We start from the raw sequence: 26,994 nt of genomic DNA, 5'->3' as shown, positions 1-26,994 counted from the left end.
TCATTAGGAGGTTTATGTTAGTTAACCTGAAATGTTAAATTAAGGATAGAGAGCAGAAGCAAGGGCAGAAGATGGTAGAGTAGAAGGGTCTTACCGTGTTCCATGGATACATCTAGATAACATCCATGTCAGTGTAAATAAGCTAGAAAACACCCAGAAGACTGTCAGAATAGACTTTCTGCAGCTAAATGTAGAGAAAAAGCCACAGTGAAGAAGGTAAGAAGAAGAGAGATATGGTTCCAAGCCAGATGGACCCAAGAGACTACTCACAGGAGAGAAGGATGCCTCAGGTGTGGAGAAAGGAGGAGCAGAGCCCCCATGAAGTCCCCCAAGCATGGGGGACCAGCACTGGGAAGATGAATCCCCATAATATTTTGGCTTTGAAAACTGGAGTGGCCTGAATTGTGGTTCTACAATCAGTGGAGTTAAATATTTGGAACCTTAAAAATTTGTAGGTTGTCTTCTGGGAGAGCCAGAGGATAGTAGGAGACTGACTCTCTGCCCTTAAAGAGACAGCACAACAAATAGGCCTGCTGAGATATAGCATAGAAGCATCAGTTTAAAAAATGCCTGGGGTATATAGGGAGGAGATATATTTATTGATCTCAGAGCATGTGCTGGAGGGGCAGGGATCTTTGGTTGACTTCTTCAAGAACAAAGGGCTAAATGGGAGAAGACATTTGCAAATGATATTTCCAGTGAGAGGTTAGATTCTAAAATATATAAAGAATTCCTATAACCCAACACCAAAAAACCCCAAATAATGCAGTTAAAAATGGGCAGAAGACATAAACAGACATTTCTCTAAGGGAGATATATAGAAGGCCAGCAGGCACATGAAAAGATGCTCCACATCATTCATCATCAGGGAAGTACAAATCAAAAACCACAATGAGATATCACCTTACGCCTGTCAGAATGGCTAAAATTAAAAACACAAGAAATAACAGGTGTTAGTGAGGAGAATGGGGAACCTTCTTATACTATTGGTGGTAATGCAAACTTGTGCAGCCACTGTGGGAAACAGTATGGAGATTCCTCAAAAAATTAAAAATAGAATTATCATGTGATCTAGTAATTGTATTACTGGTATTTATCCAAAGAATATGAAAACATTAATTAAAAATATACATCCCTGTATATTCAAGCATTATTTATAAGAGTGAAATTATGGAAGTAACCTAAGTGTCCATTGATAGATGATGGATAAAGAAGAAGTGGTATATATATTCAATGGAAGATTGCTCAGTCATAAAAAAGAATGAAGCCTAGCCATTTGCAACAACATAGTTGAGCCTAGAGTGTATAATGTTAAATGAAATAAGTTAATCAGAGAGAGACAAATATCATGCGATTTCACTCATACGTGGAATTTTATTTTATTTTATTTTATTTTATTTTTTAAAGATTTTATTTATTTTTTCATGAGAGACACACAGAGAGAGAGAGAGAGAGAGGCAGAGACACAGGCAGAGGGAGAAGCAAGCTCCATGCAGGGAGCCCAATGTGGGACTCGATTCCGGGTCTCCAGGATCATGCCCTGGGCCAAAGGCGGTGCTAAACTGCTGAGCCTCCCAGGCTGCCCCTATTCGTGGAATTTTAAAACAAAACAAATGAATGAAGAAAAAAGAGACGGACCAAGACATAGACACTTAACAATTGAGAACAAACATTGTTGCCAGAGGGGAGGTGGGTGGGAGGATGGATGAAATAGGTGAAGGGGATTAAGAGTATACTTATCATGAGCACTGCATAATGTAGAATTGTTGAATCACTATATTGTACACCTGAAATTAATGAAATATTGTGTTAATTTCACTGGAATAAATATAAAGGATGAAATAAAAATTAAGTGCAGTGAGGAATTCAAACAAGACACAGAAGATATTATTGATAACTACATCCAGCATTTAAAACACTGAAATATATTTTGAAATCACTGTTGCATGTAACCTCCATTTATGCTTATAAATCTTTAAGTGTCCTGGAGAAGAATCCATAGAGATGGGAAACTTTTCCTTCACCAATCAGTTTCTTTCCAACCCATATTACTTTCTTAGCAAAAAGTGAGAGCCTTCTCCCCAATCCCTGCTGAATATACTCTGCTCCCCATAATTCCATTTCTTCTTGTCCTTTGCTTACACCTTGTGGGACAAAGGGAGAAACATGACCTAAGTTAGGCCATTTTGTCTCCCAAGAATTTGAATTGATGTTGGACAGATTGCTTATTTTGCTGTGGGAATGGGGTTATAAGGATTTCCGAGTGAGTATGACCATGTTTGGGACATATGCTAATAAATTGACTGGTGGAGCCAGGGTGGAGAGAGAAAGAAGAAAACTCAGAGAAGAAGCAGACCAGACATTTGGCCTTAGAGAGAGAAAAGCCAAAAGTAAATAACCTTGTTCCCAGCAGCTTTTTCCCCCTTGGTTTTAGTCCCTCGGTTCATACTGTATTTTACTTTGAGTTTGAGTTTTATGAAGTACCCATTTAGTTTTCCATATATATATATATTTTTTTTTTAACCTAGATTTAAGTTATCTATCCAGCCCTCACCTCACTAATATGTAGGTGAAATCTGAAACACAGAGAAGTCAAGTATTTGGAAGGTGCAAAAGCAAGTTATCTAAACTTCTGGGAATAGATCCTATGACTTGAGGTCTGTGTTCTTTGAATTCTATGCCAGGGAAACCATGGGCAGGATAAGAGGGAGGGGAAAGTAATCTCTATGATGCTCATCTGGACACTTATATAAAGGCTATATGTTTCCTTGAGAATTCTGTGAATGACATTTAATTTTCTATATACATTTTCTTACATGTTAGTGTTTGGTAGTCAGGTTATCCAGGTTATTGATTCTTGAGCCTAATTCTCTTGTGGAGATTAAATTTGTAATCAGAAGTGGAGATGGAATTCCTCTCAATAAGTGTTTAAGATGCATGCATTCCTAGAATTAGCAAATTGGGTAAATGAACATTATGAGACTCAACGTCTCTAACATAACAGGAAAGTTAAAATAATATAAATATCATATGTACATATATTCTGATCGCATATAAGGGATTTAGTCAGTAAAAGTAATTATTTTTATATATGAAATATTTGCAGTTTCTTTAATGTACATTCTTGAGATTTTCCATGTTAACATAAATATTAAAGCAAGGCAAAATTTAGTTCACCTATTTTCCTACCAACTGTTGAAGAAAATAAACTCTACCTAGTTTAATTCACAAAATATGGTTACCATCTGAATTCTTACTATGGAAATGTAAGAGTAGTTTTGAAAATAAAGTGCAGTCAAGATACTGTTAGATCTAACAAATAGTCATGTAGAAAAAAATAAAAGTATTTCTTAGGACCAATTGGAAACATAGTTTTAAAAGTGAAATTTATAATTATTCATTAAGAGAATTTTGAGCATTTCCTTTTTCTGGAATTAGAATTTTTAAAAATCATTTATTTGTGTTTGTTTGCAATTGCTGATTGAATTAGGCTGGCTCCTCATGATGGGTAATATCCTTTTTCAAGTGCATTACACACTTTTCTTTATTTCAGTCCTGAAACTAAAGATAAACACACACATATACATACATAAATATATAAACATATATTTTCAGTGAAAATTTGACTAAAGTTTGATTTGATATCAAAATGTTTTTAAGTATTGGGAGAGTTTTTATGCTTTTCATTTTGCTTTCAAACTATTAAAAAAAAGTAACAGCTAATGAACATTTTACTATAATTTACTCAAATAAGAAGAAGACAAAAATTTCACATAACTGTCTCAGATAACCCTACTGACATGAAAAAAAGGCAATTTAAGTTCATGGACAAAAATTTTAAACAGTTAGAAGCAGTTATGGACTTAGCCATGGTTTGCCAAAAATGTAATAAACAGAAGTTAAAAAAGAAACCCACAAATGAATGTAAAAGAAGATGAAAAAAAATCTGACTGAAGTCATTTCTGAAAAAGAATTCAAGTAATACTGAAATTGCTAGATATCAGAATATAAATCTTGATTGGATCATTTCCATCATTATACTAATATACTTTTTAAGAACTAATATATTTTTTTATTTCCCATTAAAACTATAGAGCAGCCACAATAAAACTTTTTTCTTTCCTCACAGACTCCTCTAGGAACTTCCCTTCTATCTGTCCCTTTTCATGTTTCTCTCCTCCTATTGTCTCTACTTCCTCCTTGTCCATTTACTCTTTGTCCACTCCTGTCTGACCTCGGTGCTCATTATGCCATCAAAAATGCTCTTGTCAAAGTTTACAGTGACTTGCCCAACAATCACTCCTTAGTCTTTGTATCTTACTTGACTTCTCAACTTCATTCAACACAATTGATATGCACCCCCCACCTCTGCCTTCTCCTTCTCCTCCTTCTCCTTCTCCTTCTCCTCCTTCTCCTTCTCCTTCTTCTTCTTCTTTTGAAAATCACCTATCTTCTCTTCAGGGGCACTAAATTTCCTGGTCTTTATTTTCTAATCATTAGTCTCCTCTTTGTAATCCTCTTTCACCTGCATCTTCTCTTCTACCAAATGCTAAATGCTGGAGTTCCTAAAGAATTGGCTCTGGGGTGTCTTCCTAATCTCCTCCTGGGTGATCCTATTCATTTACATAGCTTTGAACATCATGTATATAAAGACATCTCCAAAATTTTATAATTGCCACCATCACTTTTTATCTCAGGTTGAAAATCACATAATCAGTTGCTTGTCTGACAGCTACCTGTTAGAATCTCGACCTTAACTTGTCGAAACAGAATTTCGACTTACTTTCCCTTCATCATACCTTGTCTAAATCTATACTTCTCTGAGTAAATGCACTATTAAGTCAGAAGTGGGATTTTTCTTTGAAACTTCCCTTTCCCACCTCATACATTTTTATTGCTAAACGCTACCTGCAAGCCAGAAACAAATGTTAAACCTGTCAACTTCTCTATTTCACTGCTAGATCTTGCTCAAGTCACAACCATCTCTAATTACACTCTTTGGAATGGCCACTTGTATTCAGTCAGGATGGGCTAGGTTATGCTACAATAAAGGCCTGAGGATCCTATCACAATGTATATGTATATCAAATCATCACATTGTACACTTTAAATATCTTACAATTTTTTTGTCACTTATACCACAGTATAGCTGGAAAAAAATAATGGTCCCAAAATCTCAGTGGTTTGTAACAATAAAGATGTACTGAGAGGCACCTGGGTGGCTCAGTGAGTTAAGCATCTGCCTTCGGCTCAGGTCATGATCCCAGGATCATGGGATTGAGCCCCACATCCTGAGCAGGGAGCCCTGCTTCTTCCTTTCCCTCTGCCTACTTATGCTCCTTCTCTCTGTGTCAAATAAATAAAAAAAAATATTTTTAAAAAGATGTACTGAGGACATGCTTTTTGTCCATCATAAATAGGCTGAGATTCTGCTGCACATCTCTGAACTCTATGTCCCAGACAAATGGATCAGGCATCATCACATCTAACATTGCCAGTTGTGTAGAGAGAATGAGTGAGAACCCTGGATGATCTCACACTGGCAATTAAATGCTTCAACCTGGAACATAAAATGGTTATTCCTTTGATGACTCAGTGACTAAAATGTTACACGGTCTCTTCAAACCACAAAAGGGCCAGGAAGTGTAATCATTTCATGTATGTGGCAGATAGCACTAGTGACTGTCACTTTCTAATGAGACTCCCTACTTCTAACCTTGCTCTCTTATCAATTCTATGAATAGTAGCCAAAAGGACACCTTTCCTTTTTATTGTATTTAGGATTAGATCCAAAATTTCTGTGGCCTACAAGGCCCTATGTATATACTAACTCTGTCTATCCTAATATCCTAAACCTCTAAGCCACTCCCTGCCTCCCTTGTGATGTTTTCATCATACTGAAATTATACTGTCTTTCCTAGGACATGGAAAACAGGCTGTCCTCATCAGGTTCCTTCATTGTGGCTGCATTATTATACTTTGATTCTCAGCATAAATGTCTCATTATCAAAAAAAGATCATCCCTTATCTTACTATTAGAAGAATGTTTTCTGTATTATCTTTTTTTTTTTTTTTTAAAGATCATTGCATCCCACTACATCCCACTTATTTCCTCTGACATACTGCTCTACCTTCTGGAATTGTTTTACTTGCTAATTCATTAACCATTTCCAACTAGAATGTAATAATAAAGATATCTTCTCATTATTTTTATCACCTGTCATCCATAACTAACTTGTATAATATTTTTAATTGAATGAATGAATGGATGATTAAAAATCTAAACCTTTGAAAGCAATGATATTGCCTTAATAGATAAAGAAGTGTTGGAATAGAAATAGAATATATTTGAGAGCATGACCAGATCCCAAAATATATTCCAGACAGAATAAAAGATTTAAAAACTGTATCCATCTGGTCCAATATGTCATTTATAGCCATCATTTCCGTGTTGATTTTTCTATTCAAATAATCTATTTATTATTGCAAGTGGGGTGTTAAAGGCCCTACTGTTATTATATTACTATCAATCACTTCCTTTATGTTTGTTAGTAGTTGCTTTATGTATTTGGGTGCTCCGATGTTGGGTGTAAATATTTACAATTGTTTTATCTTCTTCTTGTATTGTTCCTGTTATGATTATGTAGTGACTTTCTGTGTCTTCTGTTACAGCCTCGGTGTTTTTGTTGTTGTTGTTGTTGTTGTTGTTTTAAGATTTTACTTATTTATTTGAGAGGGAGCAAGTATGCAAGAATGTACAAGCAGGGGTAGAGGCAGAGGGACAAAGAGAAACAGATGCCACGTCTGATAGCCTTGCTGGGTAGAGTATTCTTGGTTGCAGGTGCTGTTTGTTTGTTTGTTTGTTTGTTTGTTTGTTTGTTTTTTCTTTCAGCACTTTGAATATATCATGCCACTCACTTCTGGCCATCCCCAACATGAGGCTCAATCCCAGGACTTTGAGACCATGACCTGAGCCAAAGGCAGATGTTTAACTGACTGAACCACCCAGGCACCCCTACAATCTTTGTTTTAAAGTCTGTTTTGTCCAATATAGGTTTTGCTACCCCAGCTTTCTTTTCATTTCCATTTGCATGATAAATGCTTTCCATCCCTTCATTTTCAGTCTGCATGTGTATTTAGGTATGAAATTAGTTTCTTATAGACAGCATATAGATGGATGATGGATCTTGCTTTTTTGTTCATTTAATCACTTTGTCTTTTGATTGGCATGTTTAGTCTGTTACATTCAAAGTAATTATTGGTAAGTATGTATTAATTGCCATTTTGTTGCTTGTTTTAAGGTTGTTCTACATTCCTTTCTTCTCTTGCTCTCTTCTTATAATTTGCTGTCCTTTCTTTAGTGTTGTACTTGGATAACTTTCTCTTTATTTTTTGCGTATCTGAGTACCAGTTTTTGATTTGTGGTTATATTAGCTTTATATTTAATATCATGCACATAGCAGTCTATTTTAAGTTGATGGTCACTATGGTTGAATCCATTCTAAAAGCACTAAAGCTCTTTCTTTCACATTTTATGTATATGATGTCATGCTTTACATCCTTTTATTTTGTGTATTCCTCAATTGATTTTAATGGCTAAACTTAATTTTACTCTTTTTATGCTCTTTTTTACTCTTTTTATACTTCCTACTTTACTACTCCTGCTTATTGTCTCTCCTTCCATTCAGTGAATTCCCTTTAACATTTGTTATAAGGCTTGTTTAGTGGTGATGAATTCCTTTAACTTTTGTTTGTCTTGGAAACTCTTTATCTCTCCTCAAATTCTGAGTGATAGCCTTGCTGGGTAGAGTATTCTTGGTTGCAGGTGCTGTTTGTTTGTTTGTTTGTTTGTTTTTTCTTTCAGCACTTTGAATATATCATGCCACTCACTTCTGGCCTGTAAAGTTTCTGCTGAAAAATCAGCTGTAAGCTTTATGGGGTTTCCATGGCATGTAATTGTTCTTTTCATCTACTATCTTTAAAATTCTGTCACTTTTTTTTTTCTATTTTCATTACCATGTACCTCCTTGGGTTGATTTTGTTGAGGACTCTCTGTGCTCCCTGGATCTGGATTTCTGTTTCCTTCTCCAGATTTAGGAAGTTTTCAGCTATTATTTCTTCAAATACCCTTTTTGTCCCCCTTTTCTCTTTTCTTCTGGAATTCCTATAAAGTGAATATTGTTATGATTGATGATGTCATTGAGTTCCCTTACTCTATTTTCACTTTTCATTATTCTTTTTTTTCTTTCTCCTGTCCCACTTAACTGACTTGTAGCACTGCTTTGGACAGACTCTTGCCAAGGCCAGGTCCACAGGAAATTGTAGGGGACAGAGTACACAATGTTAGCAAGATTTGTGCCCATTTGCTCTTGGAGTAGACCTGAGCAACTTTGGAGAATCCTGCTGAAAGTAGATTGGAGGGAGTGGGTCTATTGGGTGCCTGGCAGCAGGGTGCATTATTAGAAGCTAGGTGGATAATGTTTATGCTGATTCCTCCAGATATGCAGGGACCATTTTATAATAGGTAGTATGAATATTGGATTTTAAAAATATCTGAGAGGGACACCTGGGTGGCTCAGTGATTAAGCATCTGCCTTTGCCTTGGGGTGTGATCCTAGAGTCCCAGGATCGAGTCCCACACTGGGCTCCCTCCATGGAGCCTGCTTCTCCCTCTGCCTAGGTCTATGCCTTTCTCTCTCTCTGTGTGTCTCTCATGAATAAATAAAATCTTTAAAAAATATCCGACAAAAATAAAGATATTTTAAATAAAGAAAAAATGTTAGTGGAATGCTTTATATTTGAAATCAAATTTAACAGAGTTTCATTCTAGTAGTTGGCATGTTGCACAGCTCTCATTATCCAAAAATGAGGTGCTTAGAAATTTGTCAAGTATATTTATATTTTTAATCTGGCCCTGAGATTAGATGGAAATTTTTATGTGGATGTTTTCATAAAGGACAAAATGAGTGATGCATATGATAATATTTTTACAATAATTAGAGACAGTTTATGAAATAAACTGAAGTATATGAAAACTGAAGGTATAATATGAGGTCGAGCACAGCATGTCCTATTATTTGTGGCTTTATGGATATCTGGCTTAATGTAGGAATCAGGTTTGGAGATTTTAAGAGTACATCGCTGCTATGCCAATCAGATATTTGGGTCAAGTATTTACCATAGATGGAATGAGTGATTTGAGATGGAAGTTTCTAGTAAGAAGCTAGAACAGGTGAACTAGAGATTCATGTTGGTTGAAATAATATTCTGATGTGGAAATTTCACTGTTTTCTTCGTTATAGAGAGCTATCTCATATCTTCATAAGGGCAGTCCAGAAGAATGCCTACAACCAGTTGCAATTTAGAGCCTTATAAATGATTCAAAAAGAGGCAAAATGTTTACATCTAAATAATATCAGAATGCCTATATCTACCATGGCAGAAACTTAATATGGCTCTTGTAACATTTATTTCATGCTCTGTGTAGAACTGCATAATTGGAGAGGAGTCTTCTAAATAATTAATATATTAACATTTGGGCAATAGATGGATTCCAATGTAACTGCCATAGTGAATCTGCTAAAAAGTATCACAAACAACAACATAATTATGCCACAATTTATTACTATATCGTTTTCCAGACAAAAATTAACACAAACAAAAAAAATTAACATAAACATCTAACATTAGTTGAGCATTTACTATGTGCCATGCCTAAGTGAAAAGCTTTATAGAGACTATATGATGAGATCCTTATAACAACTGGAAATTGTTTCATTCCCCTATTTTATAGATAAGGTTAATACAAACTTGCCTGATGTCACACAAATAGCAAATACAGACTGGACACTTTGATTCTGGAGCCTAAATTCTTAGTCACTTAACTATCTTACTTCCTGTGTCATCTACCTCTTGGATGGTTTGGAAACATGAAATTTCAGATATAAGTAGCATTTTTATCTTTCTATTTGCTATCTCTGAAGAACGTATGAAAAACAGGTTTAGGGCAGCCTGGGTGGCTTAGCGGTTTAGCACTGCCTTCAGCCCAGGGAGTGATCCTGGAGACCCGGGATCAAGTCCCATGTCAGGCTCCCTGCATGGAGCCTGCTTCTCCCTCTGCCTGTGTCTCTGCCTCTCTTTCTCTCTCTCCCCCACCCCCATGTCTCTCAAGAATAAATAAATAAAATCTAAAGAAAACTGGCTCTTTAAAAAAAAAAGAAAAAAAACTGGTTTATGTACTACTAAGTAGATTTGGTACGGATTAAAAAGTGTTGTATGTATGCGGGAGAATGGGGATGTGTTGTGAAATATTTGAGGCAGAACATAGAAGAAGAAGCAGGGACAACAATTTATGCCTGTATTACTCCATCTTAAAATAGGGATTAACCTAAAAAGTAATCTTAAAATATATGAATATCTCTTGAGTGTTCCTAAGGGTGAAGATCTGTTGTTGTTGTTGTTGTTGTTGTTGTACTACCAATTGGCTATGAAGATAATTATGTGTATTACTTCACTGGGAAGCAAAGAAAATAATAATTATGATGGTGGACCCTAAAATCAGATTTCCTAGTGTCAAATCTTGGTTCTGCCAATATCTTAGCCTCTTTAAACCTTGGTTTCATCTTTTTTTTCCTAGATCATGAGGAATACCTGAAATAATGCACATGAGACATTTATCATAGCATCAGTCATACTTGTCTTCTATCAAAATGAGAAATTTTGATTTAATATTGGGAAGTTATTTCTGGTGACTTTTTAAAAGTCAGCTTGTTAGGAAGGATGGTTGTACTCCATAATCTAAAATGACTGATGTGTGATTTTGCCTGGATTTGGGTGCACATATCAGATGAGTTTCAGAGGTCATCTTTAACCCTTTGGCCTACTTCTCTACTTCTCTTTTTTTTTTTTTCTACTTCTCTTTTTTAAGTTACCTATTATTCCATTTTTGTTGGTTTCTCTCCAAAATATGATCATGTAATTCATTCCATTTCTAATGACTAAAAGGAGTATTTATTAATGCACACTCATAAATTTCTTAGGGACCAGTTTCAGTTTGAACTACACAAAAAACCATAAAACAGTCACACACAAAAAAGAAATGTTCCTTTTTTAAACCAAATAATATATTTGAATAATTTTAAATAAATCTAAATAAAATTTAAATTCTAAATAATAGTGGGGAAATTGCAGGAAAATGCTAGGTGAAAAATGACAGGTCATTGCATTGAGTTATTCTCTTGTATCTTTATTCACTCACTAACTCATGTATTCATTTGTTCTAGACACAATGATCACAAATTTACCAAATGACCACTGCATGCTATGTTGGTTGCCAGGGAAGATGCAAATCTGCACAGCCCATGATTCTTGACCTGAGGGAGCTTGGAAAAATTTTGAATGTGAAAGCAGCATGACAATACAAAGGTAAATAAAATTTCGAGAAAATAATGTAGAAGACGTTTTGAGATAGCATATCATAGTTTTCATTTTTATTTCAAAATAATATGAATAAACATAAGAATAACCACAACTCATTTAGTTCAGCCATGCTTCGGTCAGCTTCTCTCTTTTGCTTCCTAAACACGTTAAACTCTATGATACAAATTTAATTTTATAGAATAATTTGTAAAAGGCGTAATCCTGCTTCTCTCAAACTAAACTTTTTACACGTAAGTTGTTTGGATGAATTAATTAAGGGTGAAGACCAAAATGCTAGTTAAAATAAAAAATGGAGATACATATGAACTGTCATTTGGATTTTATTAAAGTTTTCCCTCTTGTGAGTGGTCATGCTGGGTAAGGTTTTTGATAAAGCTGGGTATCTCCATGAAATATAAGAAAATGAAAAGTCATAAATATATAGGAACATAAAATTGTTAATTTTTAAAATTTTAAAATGTATACTACTATATGCTAATGTCTGGTGTCAGGTACTACTAAAAAAAGTGATATATTCCTCATCCTCGAGGAGGTCATATTAATGTATACATATATACAAAGAAACAAGTTTATGTGTTAAGTAGGATGTGGGCAAGGGAATGATGAACTTTTGGGGAATCTGATCTAATATTTCACAGAAAATGAGATATTATGCTGTACCTTGAAGGAGCGTTTCAGGATTTTATTGTTTTTGTCCATGTGTGAGCCTCATCAATCCCTCCTCTAATGAGGGATTAGAGGTTTACAGTGCATACTTTGATCTATAGTGTTTACTTTGGTCTACAGTGCTTACTTTGTTCATAAAGGGCTTAATACATTAACTTTAGAAATCATTAAATAATAAACATGCATGGTAAAAGTTAAGGGTTACCAATTAAAAAAAACGAAAGAGAAAGAACAAATTGTATATCTTCTACATGGAAAACTAATAGAAGAATAACAGAGAAAAAAGTTAATTAACCCTAGAAAGACAGGACAGGAAAAAAAGTAGTAACAATATAAAGCAAACAAGAAGGTGGTAGAACTTACTTACTCACAATACATATATAAATGGGTTAAATTCCACAATTAAAAGACAAAAATCAGATAAGATGAAGTGCAAATTTTTGTCATATGATATTCTTAAGAAATATATCTAAAACAAAAATAAACTAAAAAGTTAGGATATAAAAATGATAAAAGATTTTCTGGAATAATTATATTAATGTAAAAAAAAGAGTCAACTTTAAGCTTACAGAGTCCAATAAGGTATACAGAGAGGCATGGCCTAATGACAAACATTTAAATTTATCAGAAGCACAACAGCTCTGGCATATGATATATGTTCTCAAGAGAACTTCTTCAAAATGTATTAATTAAAAATTTCCAGAAGTCTCTGGTAAAAGTAAAAAGAGGAGAATTAATTATATATTTATAAGAGAATGAGGAAATAAACATATATCTTTGCTTATGGTTTTCTAAGAAAACAAAAACCTCCTTTTAGTCAAGGATTTAATACACAATTAAATTTTCATTTATCTATAAATTCAACAGGAAGACATCCTCAGATATAGATGGCATAAAATATCTTACCATATACATACTAAAAGATGAGTAAATTCAACATATCAAGAATTGGGATGTAAAATGTTTGTAAAATTAAAGGACTTATTGGAAGTGAACATTGAAACCAGTATAATATAGAGGATTTAACTTGTAGTTAAAGAATATTTACAACTCTCAATACAAATAGCAAATCTTTGATTGGCTGAGTAACATTTACCACAAATAATTTTAGTTGAAAGTTCCAGATAATACTAGTAAGCATTGTAGAGTAAGAATAGTCCTGAATATTAGGGAGAATTCAATCAAAGAAGCAAAACTAGCAAGAGACAATCTATCATCTATCTATCTATCATCTATCTATCTTAAAGGTTTAAACTTATGAAAGTTTTGGAGCTGCTTAAACAGTCTTTGCAACACTTGTCTCCTTGTCTGATGCTGAAGCTTGATGCTTATAGGGCTAGCATTTGGGAAACAAAGATTGAAGTAAAGTGAGAGAGAGACAAAACAGGCTGGAACAGAAGTGCCAAGGAAATTCAGTGGGGAAAAGGATAGAATTGGCAAGTGGTTCTGACAATTGATTTGAAAAAAAAAAAAAAAAAAAAAAGAACTGAGATTCATACCTCACACCATAAATAAAAAATAACTCATAGTATGTTATAGAGCAATATGTAGTAGCTAAAACTTCTGGGTAGATCATATAGGAGAAAATCTTTATGGCCCTAGATTAGGTACAAAGTTCTTAGAAATGACACCAAAAGCAAACCAAAAAAGAAAAAACAATAAATGTGTATCATAAAAATTAAAGACTTTTATGCTTCCAGAAACACTCCAGCTATAAACTGAGGAAAATATTTGCAAATCATGGATGTGATAAAGGACTTGCATCTAAAATATATAAATAACTCTTACAACTTGATCATAGTAAGACAAACAACCTAATTTTAAAAATGAGCAAAAGACTCAAACAGATCTTTCATTACAGAAGACATACAAATGGCTAATAAAAATAGGCAGAGGTGCTCAATAATAATGTTATTAGAAAATGCCGATCAAAATCATGAGATACCAATGTATACTCACTAGAATAGCTATAATAAGAAAGATAGTTGATAACAAATATTAGATTTGGAGATGTGGAGGAACAAGAACCCTCATATATTGTTGGTTGGAACGTGAAGTGGTATAGTGTTTGGAAAACAATTTGGCGGTTTCATAAATAGCTATATAAACTTATCGTAGAATCCAACATCTATTTCTATGAATCTAATGGCAACATATGTTCATGCAAAAACTTGAACAGAAATGTTCATATCATATTCAAAATAGACAAAAATCAGAAATATTTCAAATTTCCATCAACTCATGAACATATAAACAAAATGTAGTATATTCATATAATAAAAAAGAATAAAATATTGATACATTCTATAACATGCATGAACTTCAGAGCTAGTAAGCTAGATGAAAGATGTAAGATCCAAACAACTATATATTGTATGAAGCCATTTATATGAAATATTCAGAAAGGGCCCCTTTAGAAATATTCTAAAACTGGATTATGCTGATGGATGCACATTTCTGTAAATTTACTAAAAGTCAATGAATTGTACACCTAAAATTGGTGAATTTTATGAAATGTAACTTGTAATTCAATAAAGCTATTTTTAAAAAAAGAACAACTTGGAATGTACAAGTATAAGCTGGATCCACAAGGATGAACTTAAATGCATTAGTTTTTGTGCCTGTGAACTTGATGATGTGGGTGTCCTGCAGAAACCAGGGCCTTCATCACAGATCTAAACACACACACCTTGCCACCACAATAGGAAGGGACAGAAGGGAACCTAAATTTATATAAGGAGATGACTTAAATGCAATACATTTATTCTTTGTTTTGAGCAACACTACAATGAAGTATATTTAGAAGAATCTTTAACCACTACTTCCAGAAGGTTTCCAAGAAACTTAACAAATAAAATATAGTTCATATAGCAAAGAAGAGTGCAAAGGAAAACAGAAGATATGTTAAACATGGAAAAATGCTTGCGATATAATTTTAAATATAAAATATGGGATATATTAACATTTAATAAGATGTACTGGAATATGATTTTGTTAAAATTTCTGTGATGGGATTATGAGTTTTATTTCTTTATATTGCATTTCATACATTTTTTGAACTTTTAAAAAAGTGAGATATAATTGGGACACCTGGATGGCTCACTAGGTTAAGTGTTTCAGCTCACATCATGATCTTAGGGTTGTGGGATGGAGCCCTGTGTGGGCTCCTGCGATAGGTGGGGAGCCTGCTCTCTCTCCCTTTGAGTCCTCATCCCAGTTTATGTGCTCTCTCTCTCTCATTCTAAAAAAAAAAAAATATTATAAGTGAGATATAACTGGCACCTAACATTAGTTTCAGGTGTACAGCATAATGATTTGATATTTGTTTATACTGTGAAATATTTGTATATATTGTTAATTACCGTAAGTGTAATTAACATCCATCACCAAACATAGTTACAATTATTTTCTTTAAACATTTTTATAATAAGCAAATATTATTAAGAAGATATTTATGATTTTATAAAATGCTTATTCTTTAACTCCAACCAAATAATCAGGTTAAGAGTATTTATTAAATAAAAAATGTTTATTTTGCTTAAATGTTAATAATATTTTCCTTATAAAACAATAAGTGACAAATACAACAAATATAAAGATGTACAACTGAATGCTTGTATTTTTAGTTAGTTGTGACATAACCACTATAAGTTATTTTAGCCCTTTTAAAGGGATAAAAATAGGGATCCCTGGGTGACGCAGTGGTTTAGAGCCTGCCTTTGGCCCAGGGCACGATCCTGGAGACCCGGGATTGAATCCCAAGTCGGGCTCTGGGTGCATGGAGCCTGCTTCTCCCTCTGCCTATGTCTCTGCCTCTCTCTCTCTCTCTCTCTGTGTGTGACTATCATAAATAAATAAAAATTTAAAAAAAGAAATAACTATATTGTTAAAAAATAAATAAATAAAGGGGTAAAATACATTTGATAATAGATCATAGTGGCATTGTTTGTGGGCACATGATCAATGGAAAATGCACATCAAACAAAACTTCCCAAGTAGTCCTGCCTTTTCTTATTTACAAAAATGCATTTTGTAACAGTTTATTTCCATTTCAATGGAACATACAAATCACATCTTTAAAAAAGAAAAAATATGTTAAATGGTTGGAAAAGCAATTATGTTAAATGAAGAGAATTGAATTTTTAACAGATTTTAGAGCATCTTTTAGGTTGGCCTTTTATAACTGGTTTTTGAGGATATATTCAGGAAGATGTATGTGAAGCCTTGTTTTGGTGCTATAGGACTCTAAGGTGAGGGACTGGGTTAATCTAGAAATCAAGCAGGAAGGTCCTGTTGCTCATGGGGCAGGTTGTTCTTTTCTTATCCATCTCTGCCCCTTAAGGTACAGAAGGGAGCAACATGTCTTCATCATTCTTGGAATCTATTTACTGAATGCTCAGATGTTACAATTTCTCAGGCTTCCAGAAAGATGCTATGTCACAGTGCTGAGGAGCATGGTATTGAACTTTCTGCTATCTAAGGCATTATCAGCATGTGTCAGCATCTTTGATTTTCTGTTTTCCTTCTGAAAAGTTGGCATAAACATGAGAACAAACCACAGTTTCACTTTGTACAGCAACAATGACCTCACCCTCAACTTGTCTGCATAATCATGTGACTATAACTCATAATACACATATTTTAAAAACCAAAATGAGTCTCATGTGTCTGGCCCTGCTTCCTTGGAGCAAGTCATTGAAGATGTGCATTTAGGGACGCATGGGAGAAAATGCTTTTCCAAGTCCCTGCAATTTGAGTCAAAGTATCCTAAATTAGATGAACAAAATAGACATTAGGTATAGCATTGAGTGGTAAATCTATATGAGCATCTGATAATCTTCTTTTCAGAAATATCCCTTTGGGCCTCCACAATGTCACCTAATAGTTTTGCCCTTCCTGTGGCATCTCATATAGAACCATCATATTTTAGGCTCATACCAGTGCCTCACACATACTCCACCCTAGTAATGAGTACTTACTTAACTCAAAGATGTGGCTCTGACAACTGTCAAAATTTCACATTTTATTTTAGATATATCTAATTCAGCATATTTGTATATAGCTTTCCTGTGACTTGACTTTGTAAAGTTTGGAGAGTGGATTTGAGTATCACCTCTATGGGGAGATTAGACTATTTATACCCTTCCCAACACTAGGATTCCATATTTCTATGGCTTAGTACTTAACTCTTCAATCCTCCCCAAAACATTTCAATTATTTCCTTCTTTTCTCTTTAGCTTTGCCTTAGTTGTTGGTGTTTTAAGCAGGATGGCGGAAAGGGAAAAGTAGCAATCTGCTCTTGCCTTTGAGATATATCTCAGAACTTATTTACATCATCTTCCCTAACACCCCATTGATCAGACCTTTCCACGGGGTCACAGCTAGTTGCAAAGAAGGCTGAAAAGGTTTGCCTGCACCCTCATCCCTGCTCCCTGCTCTCATGTTTAACGGAGGATTTCTATTATTATTGGAAGAAAGGGGAAATGCTTACTAAAATATACATAGCACACTCAGATACTATACATACACTTACACACACATACACAGAGGTTTTCGAGAACATGTCACCATTTTACCCTCTTTAGCAGATAGAGAGATGTATTTTCCAGATGTCAATCAAAATTTAATTCAATAGAAATGAATTACATGTCTGTTTTGAATTGCAGCTTACCTAGTGTGGCACATCAACTTTTGCCAGAGGTAGCTATAGTGTTTTCACTTGCTGCTGTGTGGTTTGAGCAGTTAACCCCTGTAATTCTCCATTTCCTACCTGAAAATGGACTTATAATATATATCTTGTGAGGTATTGTCATATTTAAATGACAATTTAAAGTGTTGTACAGATAGCAAATACTCAATGAAGTTAGTTTAAGTTTAAAAAATTTTCAAGTACTGTGAAAATAAAACATAAATGAGTCGTAGTCCCTTCACTAAATGACTTTATGGGCATTAGATCAGCTTAGCCTAGAGAAGAAAGAGTGAAAGTAAGAAGCAGTGAAGAAATGTATAATTCTTAATTCTTACCTAATTGTATGAGCTTGAGCATGTTACTTCTCTTGAGTCTGAGATTTTTCATTTGAAAAATAGCATCAATTATAACATATGTTAGAGCTTCTTGAAAATTGTGCCGAAATACTATCTCATTTAACCTGTTTAAGAATTCTATAACATGGATATTATTATCTTGGTGATTCCCCCAGGGAACCCATTCTGATTCCTCCAGGGTGAAAAAAAAAGAAACTTAAAGTCCCAAGATCAGAGCATGGTTTGTTGGGGGAGCTAAGCATTCAGACCTAGGTATACTTGTTTCTAAAGCTAATATTATAAATACATTTTATGATACTGGTAATACTGGTGTATTTCATTGCATTGTGAGAATGTGCTGAGAACAATGGATGGCTCAAGTTAGCCAGATGATAGAGAATAGAGTGGAATAGTGAAAGTCAAGACTGACACTCTGGAGACACTATTTGAAAAGCTTTAAATTTAATAATGAAGATTCAATATGTAATTGAGAAAGAAGTAAATAAATTATAAAGTTATGTCACAATCAGAATTCTGGGTTTTCAGAGTTCTCCCTGAGCTAGACCTTTGCCATATTCTCCTTGTTTCTTCTTGCTTGCTTTAAATCCATCTTGAATTTTGGCACCTTTAGTTTTCCTGGACTTTGACCTCTTTATTGTAAAATGTAGGTATTCTTATTCAGATATGGCGAGGTCAACAGATCAAGGGAAGAGTTCTATTGGAAATATAGTTTGTTACTCACAGTTCCTAAGATGAAGGGACATATACCACACAGGGCCACATGGAGGATCCACCCAGTGTTGGTCAGAAGGCAGAAGTAGCAAAGGGAAAATGTGGGCAAGAGCCTATTATATGGTTTCCACAGGAAGTAATGGACAAGACAGGGCAAGCAGGTTTAGGATTGTCTTGTTTGAATAATTTCAGTGGGCTCTGGGATGTAGGGGCTGTTCTTAGTGTTACCAGACAAAGGCTTGTTGCCCAATGTGCATCAATTCAAATACTGACACCAGTGTCTTTTGTGGCAGAGAAGGTTTTATTGCAGGGCACCAAGCAAGGAGACCGATTTCTCAAATCCACCTCTCTGAAGGGTTGGGTTGGCATATTTAAGGGTAAAGGGTAGGCTGAATGAAGTACGATGATTGGATATATGGACAAAGGAAGGGTATCCTCCTTTCTGAGCATGTGCATTCAGGAATCATGCCTCTTAATGGGATACTTGTTCAGAAAATGGTGGCATAAGCATGATGGTGGGTGTAAGATCTCCAGGTGGATCTTCACAGAGGCTACTTTTGTTCTTTCCTTATCCTTTCTACATAGCTGCAAAAATTCTTCCCAGTTTGCTTTGATTTTAGCTAGTCCTAATGGTGGTCAGTTCACTTCTGTAAGATAGGCTCATAAATCAATCAAGCTAGCCAGTTTCATTAGGCTAGAGTGGTAAAACATTTGTTATCTGAACACGTGTTAGTTTCATTAGTTGTCTGTTTTCTGGCTCTGGGGTGATTAGGGCAGGGGAACACTGGCCTAGAGTGTGAGAGCCAATAAAGGAGGTGGTTGAGGAGTGGGCTCTAGATTGGTCGGTGTACTTAGAGAAGGTACACTTGCAGGCCAGTTTTTTACTCTCTTTGGGAATTTGCTGGCCCTGGGAGGGGCAGTCCCTCCAGGGCCAGCAAGACACTATAAAGGAGAAAAAATTAACTCTTCTTCTACCTTTGTAATAAACTCTACTTTGTGAGACCCTTCTGTAATAAAGAACAGATTAACAGAAGTAAACCAAAAGTATAATAACATGTACATCTCCTGTATACCTAGGAGGTACCCAGGAAAACTGAGTAATACCCAAATAGCCCAAGTCACCATTTTAAATGCCATCTCTAACCAAAAACAAAAGATGTTGGGATGAGGGAAGCCAGTTATGGGAAGTTATCAGGCAAAACACAGTAAATAAGGATATAGTTGCTATGCAAATTTAAGTCATCATCTCATTCAGGAGTTTCTAGAGATTTAGACGGTCTCCTTTTCCTGACACAGAGAGGAAGACATGCTTAGAAATGGAGATTTCCCTGGCAAATGTAAATGTCTTTTACAAAAGGATAATTTCTACTGGTTTTCAGGGCTTTTCTTACATCTATTTCTTAAAAATAATCAGCCTTAAATAGTCTTTATACTAAAAAGACGTATTTTGGGATGGCATGTTCTGTTCCCCTTTAACACCAACATCTCAAACTATCAAATATAGAAACTAGGAAATGTTGTTACACTCTGACACTCTACTTTTCCTAACTCATAATTGATCCTTCTATCCTTGACTCAGCAAAGTCAGACTTACTAACAGACTTTTTGCGATTTCTGGCTTAATCAAAAGCATTTCTTATGGGCAGAGGAGGTGGGGCAAAATAGATCCAATGAGCAAGTCTCAAATCAATATAATGGCTAACTACTTGGCTTTACAATGAGAAAGACTGTGAGACATACAACTCAGGATATTTAAAACAGTGTGTCACAATCTGTATGTGACCTTCTTCAGTAGTTAATATACAGAATAAGTGTATGTTCTGTACAATTGTTTTATACACTAAAGTAATGCTGTATTAGAAATCAGGAGAATTCAGTCTGTTCTCTGTATTGACACTATATGTGTGACTCTAAGTAAGTCCCTTTGCTTCAGTGGCTTTCAGTTTCCTTTTTTGTAAAGAAAGGATTTAAGTGATCTCTAAAGTCCTTCTAGCTTTAGCATTCTGTTACACTGACAGTGAAAATGAAAATTGTAGAATACATACAGTGCATTACTATAGCGATTTCATTTCATTTTTAACTTGGTATGCCAACTAGACAGACTTTTTTAGCTTTTGGTTCAAGTATTCTATTACATCCCTCATCCTTCCCTTCAAAAGAAATGCAATGTTAGGGAATTTATTACACATAACAAACATGTGTTTATGATTCAGCATGAGAGAACCCTCTGTCCTCCCCACCCCCAATATTGGGTAAAAAACAGCAGCTTAATCAGTGATTATGAATTCTGAGCTCAGCTTTCCATTTACAAACAGTGAGGCTGAAAGCTATAAACATTCTGACTTCTGCCTGGGGAGAGTCGAATGTTCCAGGAAATGTACATTGCACTGGAAAATCCAGGATTAGTTTTCAATTCCATAACATGCTGTTTCCACAATTACTCCTCAAGTTAGCAGAATGTCCTCAGGATTTTGGATATTACTGTGTCCTGGCAGGACTCAGGAAGCTTTGCTTCCTCAGAGCTGGACACACTGAAATAAAGCTCTAAGAGAGTTAGGAACTTGTTTAACATTACCTTCCCACACTTTTTAAATACCTCTTTGGTGAAATAAGGTGGACAAAACAGTCTATTGACTTGTAAAAGCCTAAAAGATATGTCTTTTAAAAATCACTTAATATATACATTTGCATCATGGATGAGGCAGGGCTGCTTATTCATACTGGCTGAGGAGCAGTCTTTGAATTCATATTATAATTTTAATGGCTAAAACAGTGGAAGGAAAGTAGTTGAGTCTATGAATGATGGTGATGAGAAGTAGTACAAGGAGGGCATACAAAGAAGGCCTAGTTGAATTCTCAAGGGACATCTATTTGATAATGTTTTCTTAACTTGAATTACAGGAAAGCTCGGTAATATTATTTATTTACTTATAAACTGTTAATAGAGTGTCTGGAAGGTTAACTGTTCAGAAATGCAAATTAATAGACTTTTAATGGTGGGTGTTTCTTTATGAATACTCTAGTCTCATATTTTTCAATACCACTAGGGCAAAGGCAATGTTCTAGAAACTAAATATGCCCATTTTCTTGGAACATCAGTTTTTACTTGAGGATTATTTTTATATTGTTAAAAAGAAAACCACAGGCTCAAGGTGAAGTCACTTGCCCCAGGTCAGCAAACCAAGATTTAGTTATAGTTTTAACCTTTCCAGGAAATTTTAAGCCAACCAATCTGTCCTTTTTGGTCAGCACCAATGAGATCATCTGTCACAGGGGTCTTCTCCATACCCTCCCTTACCCCCAAAGGAAGATGAAGTAATCTACCCCCTGCCCTAAGGGAATGTGACCTGGCCTGGAATAGCCTTTTCTTTTATTTTGCTAATAACTTCTTGCTCCACACTCCTTCTTATAAAAACCTTACATTTTGCACAACTCCTCACTCCTCTACTTGCTAGACTGGATAGTGCCTGATTCATGAGTTGCTTAAGAAAGTCAATTAGATCTTAAAATTTACTTGGTTGAATTTTGACTTTTTAACAATATTAAAATAAACATTATGAAAATGAAACAATGCCTATATTTAAAATAAAACATAGGGGGGATCCCTGGGTGTCTCAGTGGTTTAGCACCAGCCTTTGGCCCAGGACGTAATCTTGGAGTCCCGGGTTTGGATCCTGCATCGGGGTCCCTGCATGTGTCTCTGCCTGTGTCTCTGCCTCTCTCTGTGTCTCTCATGAATAAATAAATAAAATCTTTAAAAAAATAAAACATAATAAAACGTAAAACTTAAATAAAATTTCCAGTGGTAAGAGGCTGTTTCTAGTTATACTTCCTCACCCTCTGTATATAGTTTAAATGTTACTGATCTAGATCACCCCTTTTACATTAGAGTATAGATGGTGAGTTGCCATGGCAACCTAGATCTAAAAACTCCAATGCTGTTCATTCATTTGTCCAATAAATCTTAAATAGTCACTCATTATGTCCAAGATATTCTTCCTTGGTTTTCCTGTCAGGCAGTCTCCACCTTCATGGTCCCATGATGATGGAAACCATGCTGCAGACCTTATAATGTCTCACTTTCACATCCAGAATAAGAAACAAAAATCTGTTTTCCACAAATAACAAGAATGGTTTGCATCTCATTAGTTCTTATTGGATCATGTGTTTATTACAAATCAATTCCTCTTTCTGGAGAATTATAATACTTTGATTTGCTTATGCCAGGTCAAATGCTCGATCTCTTCCTGGGAGGAAGAAACATATTCAAAGCATATGGACAGAAAATAAGAGACAGATTGGCTTCCCATAAAGAAAAGTAGGTTATGATTATGAAAGGAACAGTGAATACATATTGGCTGACAAAACAAGAGATGTGCAGTAATAATACTCCTGTGACCAAAATAATGATTGTTATTTTTTTAATTCAAAGAGCTTAATTTTTCATAATGCCATGGCAGAGATTATAATTTGGCAGTCTTTGGGCCAAATTTAGCCTGAATAGTGTTCTTAAAAAATAAGTTTGAATGGCTTTAGAGGTAGTATGCTTCCACAAGTCACTCCTTTTTTGTCTTCTACCACTAGCCACTAGCAGCTTCATTCATGCACATTACTTACAATATCTGACTCCATTCAAGGCATACTCTAGGAACTCTTTGAGATCATAATTAACCTTTCTATCTTAGACATTGTGACTGGTCTCTCTGCTCTGTATCCTGATGGTATTGTCTTTGTTTTGTGACTCTCTCAGTAACTCTATCAAATTTTACTAAGTTATTCTGTTTGGGAGGTTTCTAGCCTACAACTGATTATTAAAAATAACTATTGATTGATTGATTGATTCATTCATTCATTCAATCAATCTATCTATTTGTTTTAATGCAATGGTTATTTAGTCTGACTGTGGTGATATGCTGAATTGGTAATAAACTTCTTTCTTTCTTATAGTAAAAAAATATGAAGGGACACCTAGATGGCTCAGTTGGTTAAGTGTCTGCCTTTGGCTTGGGTTATGATCTCTGGATCCTAGGATGGAGCCCTGTGTCTGGCTCCCGCTCAGTGGAGAGTCTGCTTCTTCTTCTCCCTTTGCCTCTCCCCCCCAATCATGCACTCTCTTCCTCAAATAATTAAATAAAATCTTAAAAGAAAAAAAAGAACTATGGAAAAGCTTAAAATAATAGTTGCCCTAGATTGAAATCAGAAATATTTTGTATAAGTTCCTCATTTACAGATAAAGGAACCAAGGTTAAGTGGTAGAAGAAATTCAAACTAGCCTTTCTGATTTTCTAATATAATGATATGGTTAAAGTAGGATATGCATATATACTTTTAATACTATGGGTCGCCTTTGAATTTTATTTTGGCAACTAATACAAAGTCACTGCTCATAGAAAATACATTTCCTTCTAAAATTACTAAAATGCTTTTTATATTTTAGTAGGAACCTTAAAAGCAAATGGAGTGTATCTTTTTGTTTGTTTATAACCAAAATATCTAAATAATGATATTTTAAGAGAAACAAAGACAGAGAAAATTGACCACAAAATTGAAAACAGAATTCTTTTCTGATAAAACAAAGCCATTTTTTTTTGAATTAGTAAAAAGTAAGTAACAAAACAGTTTGTCTCTGGCTATTATATTCTTTTAACTTAAACACAGGGTGACTTCCTGCTCCAATAAGAGTACTAGCACTGTGTGGAGGTTCTTGCTCTGTTGATTGTATGGTGAGTTATACTCTACAGAAACCAGGAAAAAGGGCACTTGCTTAGATCAATCACATGTGGATTTAAAATATTGTACAAAATAGCTTTTAAGATACATATTTGTTAATGAACTTAACAGATATTCATAAAACTGACTTTTAATATACTTTCAAACTAAAGCACATTTTTATTCCTTTCTAAAAATCAAAATTCCTCCTCCAAGTTGAAGCTTCAATTATGCATTTACAAGGAGGAGATATGATCCAGGTTTCTGAGTAATGTGATTTTAAATCCAAATCATAAAAATAAATATGACCACCAATTAACAATTGACTGAGGTCCCACTAAGTGCATAAAATGACCTAGATTTCTTTTCTAGGTTATTATTTCAAAGGGAACTATTACCCTCTAGTTGAAAATGTTTATAAAAAAAATAGAAACCAATGGAGTCACTTCCATGATGGACCACCTCTAACTTCAGAATCTGAGTTTGCTTTCAAACTAATCATGTGTTCTGCCAGCAGTGGCTTGGGTGGGGAGTGAGAAAGGGCTGTGGGTTGTGGAAACTCTGGAGATTGTGGGAAGCAAAGTGCACAGGAAGGCAAGACAGAGTTCCACAAAATTAGAGATGGCAATGACATGAGTTGGTAAAACAGGGGTGATCCCTGCTGGCATGTATGTTTCCTTCCACCATGCTTTGGTCTGGGCTTTGTTCTCTGAACATTCCCATGCAGCTTTAGATGTCTGTCTCTCACTTTAAGAAAAGGCCTGATTCAAGGGAAATTCTAGATGAGCCTTGATGTTCCAAGTACACTGCTATTACTTTTTGTCTCACCATCCTTCATTTCATATTGAGTATTTCATCCACATGCAAACGTGGCTAAAGAGCCAGATACCAACTAAGCACTAAATGCATGTGCCTACAAATGCTACTTTATTCAGAACTGGTTTTAAGTAAAGCTTTTTCAACTTGGTATATAAAGACATATAACAATTTGTAAAAAAAAGTCAAAAGTTTTGTTAATTCTCTTATTATTTTGAAATATCTAATTATATTTCATGTTATAGCTCAAATATCTTCATGCTATTTTTGTCTCTTTCCATATTTTTTGGAGTTCAGTATATAAAGGTTCAAACTCCTAATTGCCTCTTAAGTCTTCACTTTAATCATTTCATGTGGAGTAGATACTTTCCAATTTCATCATTCGCATCCAAGTAATGTAAACCCTTGTAAGTGCTGATTTAATTTTTTTTTTAATGTTGAACTTTATTCCACTTGCTAAACTTGACCCGGGTTTAAATTTAGCCTAAGATAAAAACTAGGTCCTTAAGGGTTAGTATCTTTTGCAGTTGTTGATATATGTGCCTCAAATTGATTGTGGACCCAAGAGGTCAGACAAATTTGAATGTTAGTAATGGAAAAACATTGAGGTGACATTTATTCAACATTCTCAGGACAGCATAGCCAAGGAGGAAATCCCTTGGTTCTCTTGGGGGAATTTCACGACTTCCTTTCCTAGTTCATAGAGTTATGAGTCAAGACATAGAATAATATTCTAACTTGGCTCCATCTGTGATCCTTGCCTATATCCTCAGCTTTCTCCTCACTGAAATTAGGATGTCATTTTAAAATTATATTTGTTGAAGATTATTTTCTTTTACCAAGAACTACATATAAGCCCCTTTATTTTAGCTTTGCCATCTACATTTCCTCTCAGTATTATCACTTTATGATAATGCTCAATAGCATAGAAGTTGCTAGGTGCTTGGGGGCATAGTGGTTTTTGTGTGATTGACAGAACTACAGTGTCAATTTCCTCCTAAAAACTTTGGCCTTCACATAGAGCTATCTATATTCTTTTAGTGTAATTAATACAGATGTCAAAAAAGAGAACATTTTCATATGAACACACAAAAGTGTTAATACATAGCCTGTCACTTAAAATAGTACTAATATAATAGTTTAAGCCAGAACATAACTAGTGATGCAATAGATTTTAGAAGGACAGATAAATATGATACTTTCAATTGAGAAGTCTTTATTGAAAGATAGAATTTTTAACTGGGCATTGAAAAATAAATAGCATTTCACCAGAAATAGAAGGAATAGAAAGGGATAGTGCATAAAAATATATGGCTTTTTAGGGAATTGAGTAAACTAGTGAACTTGAGCATAGATCAGTGATAGGGAGTGGTGCGGTTATAATGGGAGAGGAATGGCAGAACAAATTGTGGAAGACTTTGAATGCCATTCTACTGAGTTTCACACTTAAACAATGGAAAAACCTTTAAGATTTTGTTAAGGAAGTGACATAATTTTTCTGGTTTTGGTTAATGCTTCAGTTATGACACAGATGGCATATTCTAATCAGATATTTCAATAAGAATTTAATAAAGGGATTCTGTAAAAGATGTTGGCAAATGTACGGAA

Source organism: Canis lupus, chromosome 25 (assembly GCF_003254725.2).
Source record: "Canis lupus dingo isolate Sandy chromosome 25, ASM325472v2, whole genome shotgun sequence".
In the NCBI taxonomy this organism is placed as follows: domain Eukaryota; kingdom Metazoa; phylum Chordata; class Mammalia; order Carnivora; family Canidae; genus Canis; species Canis lupus.
The sequence above is the reverse complement of the archived record's forward strand: the minus strand, read 5'-3'. Positions refer to the sequence as shown.